This window comes from Dermacentor silvarum, chromosome 3 (assembly GCF_013339745.2).
Source record: "Dermacentor silvarum isolate Dsil-2018 chromosome 3, BIME_Dsil_1.4, whole genome shotgun sequence".
In the NCBI taxonomy this organism is placed as follows: Eukaryota; Metazoa; Arthropoda; class Arachnida; order Ixodida; family Ixodidae; genus Dermacentor; species Dermacentor silvarum.
This window is the reverse complement of record NC_051156.1, coordinates 2,013,477-2,024,635: the sequence shown is the minus strand read 5'-3', so window position 1 is coordinate 2,024,635 and position 11,159 is coordinate 2,013,477.

The window sequence follows — 11,159 nt, the reverse complement described above, 5'->3', positions numbered from 1 at the left end:
CACTCGCACTCATCTCCACTCACACTCACAGGCACTCACTCACACTCGCACTCACCTGCACTCACACTCACTGGCACTCACTCGCACTCGCACTCACCTGCACTCACACCCACTCGCACTCACCTGCACTCACACTCACTCGCACTCACCTGCTCTCACTCACTGGTACTCGCTCGCACTCGCATTCACTTACACTCACATTCACTGGCACTCACTCGCACTCACCTGCATTCACACTCACTGGCACTCACTCGCACTCACCTGCACTCCCACTCACTGGCACTCACTCACACTCACCTGCACTCACAATCACTGGCACTCACTCGCACTCACCCCTTTGAAATGAGTGCGAGTGTGAGTGGAGTGCACTCATGAGTCACTGTGCCGATCTATACCGCTCACAATTCGTGTAGATTCATAACTAAGCTTCCAATTTAGCATCTGTTGCATCGGGAGTGCACCAAGGCAGTGTTTTGGACCCAGGTTTATTTTTAATATACATAAAAAATTTGCCTTCCCGATTATATGGTAACATCCGTCTATTCGCTGACTATTGTATTTTGTACCGCGAAATTAATCACAGTGATAATCGCCATATACAAAGCTCTGCCTTTTCTTTGGTGTCAGGAGTGACAGATGACTCTAAATGTCGACAAATCTGTAACGCTAACAGTAAGAAAGAAACAGATATCTGAGTTTACTTACATTATTAATGACACACCTCTCACTTGTGCATTTCAGCGTAAATATTTAGGTCTCACTTTAACATACGCTCTCCGATGGGAAAGCCATGTTAACAAAATAACCTCAAGTGGAAATCAATGTACATGCTGAGCACTAAACCGACTCTTCTTTCTGAGAAGACACCTTCGTCTTTCGCCGCCAGATAAAATTTGCTGGCCTACAAAATGCTTGTTCGAACAGTGCTGGAGCACGCCAATATTGTTTGGTTTCCGTACACAAAATAACTCATTGCATTGTATAAATGGGTGCAGAAGAAGGCAATAAGGTTGTTTTAATAAATACAAATTAACGGATTCATTGACTAAATTATTAAAGAGAGCTGGTTTGTTAACACTGCAAAGTAGAGCAAAACTAGCACGACTAAAGTTTTCGTTTCATTTTATTCATGGTGACAAACATTTACGTCAGCCCCAAACTCTCTCTGTCCATCTCTCTGTCATTGACATTTGACGTGTGCATGCTTGCCGCCCATGCTCGCTAAGCTCCCCTTCGGTCAGATTGAGCCAAGAGAGCGGGAAATAGAGGGAGAGATTGACTGGTCCGTATAGTCAGCCACTTAACGCCGAAACAAACACAAAAGGGAGAACAAAGCGGTATCTATCATTGCATCTTCGCTTTTTCTCTATGTATGCGAGCGTGCGTGTCTGCTACTCTGTGCTAACTTGGCTAGTCCCTCTTCCGCTCTGCCTGTTTATATAAGGAGCCTGTACGTGTACGTTTAAGAGGGAAGCAGGAAGAAAATGAGGAGCCATTACACCCTCTGAAGGCGGATGACCAGCGAAGCTGTAGCAAATCACACGTTAACGTCTTCACTCAGTGGAAGTCATGGCAAAATTTGCCAGTCAAGATTTGGATATGTCTGCCATCAGCGCTCCAGCCCATATATATTCCCTGGTGTATTAAAGAAAATGTCGCAGTTCTGCCCGAAAGGCGAAGCTTCGATTGCGATAGCAAATTAGTAGAGAGCTATAGGAAGCAAGGATAGTGGTTTAGTGGGCCGTATAAACTTGTAAAGATTCGCCTACTAACTAAATAGACAAGCACGGTGTCACACGCGAACAGGTAAACATGATCGCATCTGGCTCGATGACCGCGGAAACTTGCTGTCAGAACGCTGGAGTAAGAAGGCGCAGCTATAGCTGCGAGTGAATTGAGCTTCGTGCCGCCTGTCGCTTCAAAGCGAACTAAACGTCGAAAACACGGCGCATACGAAGTTACCGGCTCTAGTTGAACATTGTTCACGTCGCAAATCACTTTGAAGAGGAGGCGCGTGTGCGCACACCCCTTTTTCCACGTCGCAAATCGCTTTCGAGATACGACACGCGGCCGCCGCCAGAGCAAGACAACCCCCCCCCCCTCCCCCCCCTTCAATGCCTGACGCACGACAGAAGCAGCGCGCTTCCGCCCCACCTTTTCCCTCGCGCACGCGAGATTGAGCAGCAAGTGTCGGCTGACTCTCGCAAGCTTGCACTCGCACATGCAGCGTGCCGGCGGCACGCTGCGACGATTTTACCATGTTTGGACTTCATACGGAACCTCACAACGACGTCCACGACCACGGCAGAAGTTCGCTTGGAGTGTCCATATAATTGCTGTCGCAATATAATATATCCGCTCATCTCATTATACGTTGTCTCACTCATGCCTGATCCTTGGATTATAATGACCTTAGTGAGTGGTTTCTATCTTGGCATGCACAATCTGCTAGTGCGATAAGTCATCACCGCGAGTGAGGTTGTACAAACAATGTGCCTCCATTTTTCCGCAAGCAGGGTGAACCGATATCACCTCTGCTTATCGTTCAAGCACTCACCACATTCACACTCACTTCCACTCACAACCACTCACTTATGTTCACACTGACCTGCACTCACACTCACGTTCACACTCACCTCTACACACCCAGAAGCACTCACCCCATTCACACTCACAGCACTCAGTCACGTTCACACTCAGCTCCACTGACACTCACAGGCACTCAGTCACGTTCACACTCGCTTCCACTCACACTCACAGGCACTCACTCACATTCACACTCACTGGCACTCACTGGCACTCATTTCCACTCACACTCACTGGCACTCACTCGCACTCACACTCACTGGCACTCACTTGCACTCGCACTCACTTCCACTCGCACTCACTGGCACTCACTCGCACTCACCTCCACTCACACTCATCTTCACTCACACTCAGTGGCACTCACTCACACTCACTGGCACTCACATTCACTGGCACTCACTCGCACTCACCTTCACTCACACTCACTGGCACTCACTCGCACTCGCACTCACGCCTTTGAAATGAGTGCGAGTGAGTGTGAGTGAGTGCACTCATGAGTGAGTGCGCCGACCTATGACGGTCGCTGATGGCAACCCGTGGAGCACCGTGACGCAGTATGACGTGACGCAAAAAAAAGGAAGAGAGATCTGCTGCAGTCGCAGATGGAAGTGCCGCCGTTTCTGTGTAACGAGTCAGATAATCGACACATACTATAATCCAGCGGTAGCCAGTTGACGTCTTTGGAAGCGGGCCGAGCAAGTCGATGCCGACTTTTTCAAAGGGCAATGTCAGTGGTTTAACTGGTTGTAAATAGCCTGCTGGAGCCGTCGTCGTTTGCTTGTGGCGCTGACAAACAGTACAGCTGGCGACGTACTGTTTCGTTGTTTTCCAGAGCTTAGGCCAGAAAAATCTCTGGCGAAGTCGATGTAGTGTGCGTGCAAAGCCAAGGTGCCCGGACGTGATATCGTCGTGCATGGAACGAAGGACAGCAGGGCGTAGGTTTTCCGGGACCACAAGAAGCAATGGAGGACCATCAGCTGAGTAATTTTTTTTGTATAGCAAACCATTACGAAAAGTAAACGGTGTTCCTGCAGACTCGCGTGCAGCTGCCCACAGAGATTGCAATGTAGGGTCGCAACGTTGCTCGCTCTCAAATTTACTGAGGTCGGGAAACTCGGAGGAGATGGAAACGAGATAGTCATCGAAGTCATCGTCGTCAGCCTTAGTGTGCGGCGAAGGGAGACAGGACAGGCAGTCAGCATCCGTGTGACATCGTCCGCTCTTGTAGGCGACGGAAAAGCTGTACTCTTGAAGGCGCAACGCCCAGCGGGCCAACCGACCAGATGGGTCGCGCAGCCCAACGAGCCAGCAGAGTGAATGATGGTCAGTCACTATCGTGAATGTGTGGCCGTGCAAATACGGATTAAACTTCTGAATGGTGAAGACGACTGCGAGACACTCGAGTTCAGTGACGGTGTAGTTTCGCTCTGCTTTTGTCAGTGTCCGACTAGCATAGGCAATGATATGCTGGCGACCACCGCAGTTCTGAACAAGCACAGCACCAACACCCACCCCGCTGGCGTAAGTGTGCAACTCAGTAGAAGCCTCCGGATCGAAATGCTGCAAAACAGGCCCAGAAGTCAGCAAAAATTTCAGCTGTCGAAATGCAGAGTCGCAATCAGCAGTCCACAAGTACGGCGTGTCTTTGTGAAGGAGAGACGTCAGGGGAGAGGCAAGCTGTGCGAAATACTTGATAAACCGTCGGAAATACAAGCAAAGGCCAAAAAAAATCACAACATATCCACGAGGTGAATGATGGTGAGGTGGGCGAAGCTCCGGAGGTTATTGGTGATACCGTTAATCCTCCGAGAAGTTCGCCCGATAAAATCACCATGCAAACACGTGAGGTACGGTGAAGAAAACTTTTATTGAGATTTCAAGTTACCTTTATATATTACGCACTTGTGGTCGGAGAAGTGCACAGCTAGGGGTTCGAGTACCGGTTTAAGGGGAATGTTAGCAAACACAATGTCTATGCACGACCCCCGCACGGAAGTAGGTGCAAGGTGGTCTAGGGAGATGCACCTGAGCAAGTATCTGATGGCCATGTGCTGAACGAGCCAATCGTTGGTGGAGCAGTCCGATATGTCGACATTAAAGTCACTCACGAGCACGAACGGTCTGTTTCTGTATTTGGCGCTAGTCTTTGCACGCGGTGTCCACGAAGAACTTTACGTCCCCGTTGGATAGGTTGGGCGCTAGGTACATGACCATGACGACGATACCCGAGTCACCAAATTCGACCGCAGCATATTCACCTTGATGACTCTGGCTGGTGAGCGGCACTTGTAGGTTCACAGCAGGGATCTTTTGCTTGACGTAGACGGCCACCCCACCGGCTGTACGTTCTGCGTCTTCGGTGCATGTCACGGGTATGTATCCGCTCACGAAAGGCCTGGCTGCGTTCCACGTCTCGGTGAAGCAGAGCACGTCCACCTCTGTGAGCACAGGGTCCCTTTCGACGTCCCGCGCGTGCGCGTTGAGGGATCTAACGTTGAGCAGGGCCAAGGTAAACTCGTTTGCCGCATCAACCTCTTCGCGCGCACGAAGGAATCTTCCAGTGACTGTGGAGAGTTTCTGTTGCTCGAGTCGCCTGAACTCGCTGAGCATTGTGGTGTCTTCGTTCTTGCGTTTGTGGTAGAAGCAGTGGTCGCCTTTTGCATTAGTGAGATACAGGTTATTGATTTTGGTACATCGACTGATTGCAACGTAAACGAGTTTTTGCGGGTGCGTTTTATCGTACCCATAAACATTGGAGGAGTAGGTACCCCCTTGTGACTTGTGCACGGTTATATCACTCGCCTCCACCAGCGGAAACTGGACTCGCTTACACGCGACGCCCGTCTTGCGATCAAGAGCGACTCGCTGAGCCGCCGCTTCCCGCTCTCGCATTCCGGAGTCCGCTGATCGCAGTGCACGTTTCGCCGCGGCGTCATTGGCGCGCACCGTCTCGGGATCTGCCAGGCGCCGTGCTCGCTTGGCGGCAGCTTCTCAAGCTCGCACCGCGGGATCCTGCCGACGAGCACGAGCCGCAGCGGCCATCCGCGCCCGCCGCTGCGCATCGTCCATGCTCCACCAACGATCCGACACGTACGGCGACGATCCAAGAAATGAGAGGCGCTCGCTTCCAGCGCCATCTAGTGTCGATTCACACAAGCGCCATATTGCACACAATTCTATTGGACCAACGCCATCTAGGAAATAAGACGAGAAATGGTGATGACGACAGATTGTGTACAGCGCCACCTAGAATATCGTCCCTGAACTGCAGTTTGTATGTACTTCTATGAGACAGCGCCATCTATTGCATTATACGAGAGATACTGCCGTTCAACGGGAGATACGCCGGTTAACGGAGACGTGACAAGGTTAGACTAAGAGGAGCTACGCCCCTAAAACTTCGCAGGTCTTTCACCGTCTGTGGCTGTTGGAAGTCACGAACCGCTGCTATCTTTTCAGGGTCTGGTCGTATGCCGTCTTTGTTGACCGGAAAACGTAGTAGAAGCGCTTGACGCTCACCGAAATGACACTTTTTAGAGTTCAAAATAAGGCCCGCTTGCTGGATACAGTCAAGAAAGACCGACAGGCGCTGATTGTTCTCGTGAAATGTCCTGCCATATATAATGACGTCATCTAAATAGCACATGCAAATTTCCCATTTGAGTCCACGGAGCACCGTATCCATAAATCGCTCAAATGTCGCTGGAGCGTTGCATAAGCCAAAGGGCATAACGTTGAACTCGAAGAGGCCATCAGGTGTTACAAAGGCTGTCTTCTCCTTGTCTGAGGGGTGCATTGGAATTTGCCAAAACCCTGACCCTAAATCAACAGAAGAGAAATACGACGTGGAATGGAGGCAGTCAACGGCGTCGTCTATTTGTGGTAGGGGCTACATGTCTTTCTTTGTGATGGTGTTTAGGCGGCGATAGTCCAGACAGAATCTCCACGAGTTGTCTTTTTTCTTGACTAGGATTACAGGAGCAGCCCAGGGGCTACATGATTCCTGGATCACTCGCTTCCGTAACATTTCTTCGACCTGCTCCGCGATGATTTTTCTCTCTGAAGGTGAAACGCGACAAGGCTTCTGGCGAATTGGCGTTGCTTGTCCTGTATGGATGCGGTGTTGCATACGAGACACCGGTGGTGTATGGGATGCTCGTTGGGCCTGAGCAAAATCAAACACCGTGGCGTAGCGAGCCAGCACTCCTTCAAGTAGACACTGCTCACTAGAAGACATCATCATCATCATCAGCCTATATTTATGTCCACTGCAGGACGAAGGCCTCTCCCTGCGATCTCCAATTACCCCTGTCTTGCGCTAGCGTATTCCAACTTGCGCCTGCGAATTTCCTAACCTCATCATCCCACCTGACTTTCTGCCGTCCTCGACTGCGCTTCCCTTCTCTTGGTATCCATTCTGTAACCCTAATGGTCCACCGGTTATCCATCCTACGCATTACATGGCCTGCCCAGCTCCATTTCTTCCGCTTAATGTCAACTAGAATATCGTCTACCCCCGTTTGTTCTCTGATCCACACCACTCTCTTCCTGTCTCTTAACGTTACTCCTAAGATTTTTCGTTCCATTGCTCTTTGTGCGGTCTTTAACTTGTTCTCGAGCTTCTTTGTTAACCTCCAAGTTTCTGCCCCGTATGTTAGCACCGGTAGAATGCAATGATTGTACACTTTTCTTTTCAACGACAGTGGTAAGCTCCCTGTCAGGATTTGTCAATGCCTGCCGTATGCACTCCAACCCAATTTTATTCTTCTGTAAATTTCTTTCTCATGATCAAGGTCCTCTGTGAGTAATTGACCTAGATAAACATATTCCTTTACAGACTCTAGAGGCTGACTGGCGATCCTGAATTCTTGTTCCCTTGCCAGGCTGTTGAACATTATCTTTGTCTTCTGCATATTCATCTTCAACCCAATTCTTGCACTTTCTCGATGAAGGTCCTCAGTCATTTGTTGTAATTCCTCTCCATTGTTGCTCAATAGGACAATGTCATCTGCAAACCGAAGGTTGCTGAGATATTCGCCATCGATCCTCACTCCTAACCCTTCCCAGTCTAAGAGCTTGAATACTTCTTCTAAGCATGCAATGAATAGCATTGGAGAGATTGTGTCTCCTTGTCTGACCCCTTTCTTGATATGTATCTTTCTACTTTTCTTGTGGAGAACCAAGGTAGCTGTGGAATCCTTGTAGATATTTGCCAAGATATTCACGTATGCCTCCTCCACTCCTTGATTACGCAATGCCTCTATGACTGCTGATATCTCTACTGAATCGAATGCCTTTTCATAATCTATGAAAGCCATATAGAGAGGTTGATTGTACTCCGCAGATTTCTCGATTACCTGATTGATGAATGTTGATTGATGAATGTTTAGTGGTGGCGTGGAGTAGAGGTAGAACACCCGACTTCAAATCTGAAGGTCGTAAGTTCGAATCCTGCTCCATTCCACCAGATTTTCAGGCATGGAGTGGTGCCTGACACCGGCAAAGAAAAAAAATACATATTGCCGAGAGCTAGTGGGGCTATACTAGTTCAGGTGCAACCAAACTAGGCAGGCCCACTAAGTTTCATCAAAGTCACTCCCTCACCAGAACAGGAATTGGCCTCCCTGGTGCAGTAATCGGCCACTAACCTCCCTCATGACTCCGACAATTAACACTAGAAGACAACGACTTGTTAATCATGCGCTTAAAGTCATTAGAATAATCATGACTGGAATCAGGATTGGATTTCGTTCCAGTAGTCATTTCGATCATTCCGACGCTGACAATGGCTTGTTCCTCAAAGCTCGCTAATTTAAGTCTGAGCGGCAAAGTTATCGATTGCGTTGAAACTTTCACTGTCCACAAACGAGTACAACCATCAGTGGTGACCACGAGGGAGCGGGGGACTCACGTTTTTCTCGAGTGCGTTATTGTAATCGGGCTCGGCTAAACCACAGCATGAACCCGTACGAGGGCGAGAAGAGTTCACGGGTACAAACATTGCTCTCTGAGGGGGTAAGCACACATCTTGCGACACAGAGAGAACGTCCGCGGCATCACTGGTGCTATCTGTTATGGGGGTTCGCGCGTTGCGGCGAAGAGAAATCGTGCCAGTGCCACAATCCAAAGTTGCCCCCCACTCACGTAAGAAATCAATTCCTAATATAATGTCATGCGTTGCGGGTGCATGCATAGTAAATTCACTCCGAAATGACTGGTCCCCTACCGTAATTGTAGCAGAACAAACACCAAGAGGGCGTAACACTTCCCCGCCAACTCCGCGAAAGGTAGCGTTCCGATCCCACGAAAACATAACTTTTTGTCCGAGACGATTTTTGAAGGCCAGACTCATAACAGAAACTGCAGCCCCGGTGTCAATTAAAGCAAAAGTAGTCACATTGTCCACTGAAACACACACTTTGTTTTTAAACATGATCGCACAAGGGGGTCTTGATGAAAATGAATCTATTGCGGCCTCACCCCCGTCGGTCGCACCAGCTAGTTTCCCAGCGGCGACAGTGACAACGAGCGATGACAAGGTAACGGAGAGCGCCGTTGTCGTGTTGGTGGTGGTGTGAGGCTGCGCTCGGAGACAGGAGAGTAACTGTGGTTCGTGCGTCCCTGCTGCAGCCGTTGGAAGGAACTGGGAAACTGCCAGGGCTCGTCAGCGGGCACTCGGGGGGTATAGGTATTAAACCAAGGAGCACGGTGCTGGCGACGGTGGCAATACCTAGCAATTTGTCCAGGCACACCACAGCTGTAGCAAATGTGGGAGTCGCGGCTTGTCACGGGCGACATGGGTGGCATGGGTGAAAAGGAACTCGCAGGCTGGTTGTAGGAGGGAGGCGCCCGCGGAACAAATCGTTGTGGTGCATCATGTCGGCGTTCCAGACTTGTCGGTTGCGGTCGCCAGTTGCTGCTGTCCACACGATCAGCATAGGGCCTGCGAGGCTCCCGGTAACCCTGACGTGTCCAGGTGGCCGGTAGCACATGAGAGCGCTCGTCAAATGCACACTGATGGCAGACATGAGCGTTGTCGACAACTTTAAGGTGTGCGAGCTCTTCTTTAATTACTTGCCGTATCACAGAGATGTCGTCTTGGACTGGGATTGACACACTTGCAATAGTGGTGACATTGTCTAATTGTCCGAACTTTGTTACGGCACGCACAACCACTTGTTGACCGGTGATGAACCTCCAATCTGTGGGAAATATAGTGAGAGGTTGACCGTCATTCATGTACTACTGGAGTGTCGGGAAGCAGATGCTGAAAGGAAAAAACACTGTCCTCTTGCGTACAGACAATCTATTCCTCTTCACCCAGCAATGTTCTTTGGTAATGAACCGCTATTTTAACATGAAATCAGTACTAGACTTTTTCAATGAAGTCCACTTATTGCATGTTATCAGCCCCAAAAATTCGTAACGCGGCGTCTCTTGAGAAGTCGCTGTTGCGACGGTAGCGCTTTGTGTAGCGCATGCCTCCAGGCCCTTAATCTCGAAGGGCCCTGATGAGGCAGTAGTGCTTCTGACAGTCACATATTTTAGTATATCACTTCTTCGTAGTACACCTTTTATTTTCGCCCAACATGTCACGGTACATTATAAGTATCACTGTCATAATTTTATTTAAGTATACATTTTATGCACTCTACAGCGAAAGTTTTTACGCCTCTATACAGCAGTGTTGCATATACCACCTGAAATTAACCACAACATCAACTACATCATACCACTGTCTGGCGCTCTTTGGCCTTCCGTGGCCCTTGCGCCATAAAACCCCATTAATCATCATCATTATCACCGGTGTTTGCTGGACTTCGCAGTGACGACGTTGAAGACTGGTTCGACCAATACGACCACGTGAGTGACTTTAATCACTGGGACGAATCTGCAAAACTGCGGCGCGTTGCCTTCTATCTCACCGGCGTCGCAAAAACTTGGTTTTCCAACCATGAGCTCGATCTCGTAACATGGAGCATGTTTAAACTTCACCTACAACACATTTTCGCGAACTCTTCTCTCCGCTCAGATATCGCGAGCGAGGCTCTCTCCATGATCTTGGATATCGTTGTAAAAAAACTGCACCTGCATATGCGAGAAAGAATGAAACACAACATTGACACACATATTGGTCCTAAATTACAAAACTGACAGTCTATCGCGAAAAGGCTTCAGGTGCTGCTCCAGCCTACTTTTTATGACAGACAGTAGCAACACAGTGTGCAAGCTCTTCTGGTATTATTTGGTATTATTCTGGTGGCCTGTACACCGCACATAAAACAAAAACATGACCATAAATATTCAGTTTCACAAACAGACTTTCGGTGTCCCTTGACTCTGATAACAGAATGGCCTCAACGGACGACTTCACAACAAGTCAGGTTGACTCATGTTGACTCATGTTATGTTCTTACATGACCTTCATTGAGGTGAAATGGGTCGCTTGCAGTTGTAGCATTGCACTATCTCGAAAGCCTTTTATACCAATCAAGGCAGTTGCATTACTAATAATTAGTTTGCATATTTAAACTGAAAACTTGAAGTTGCATCCCAGAGGAAATGACGGGCTA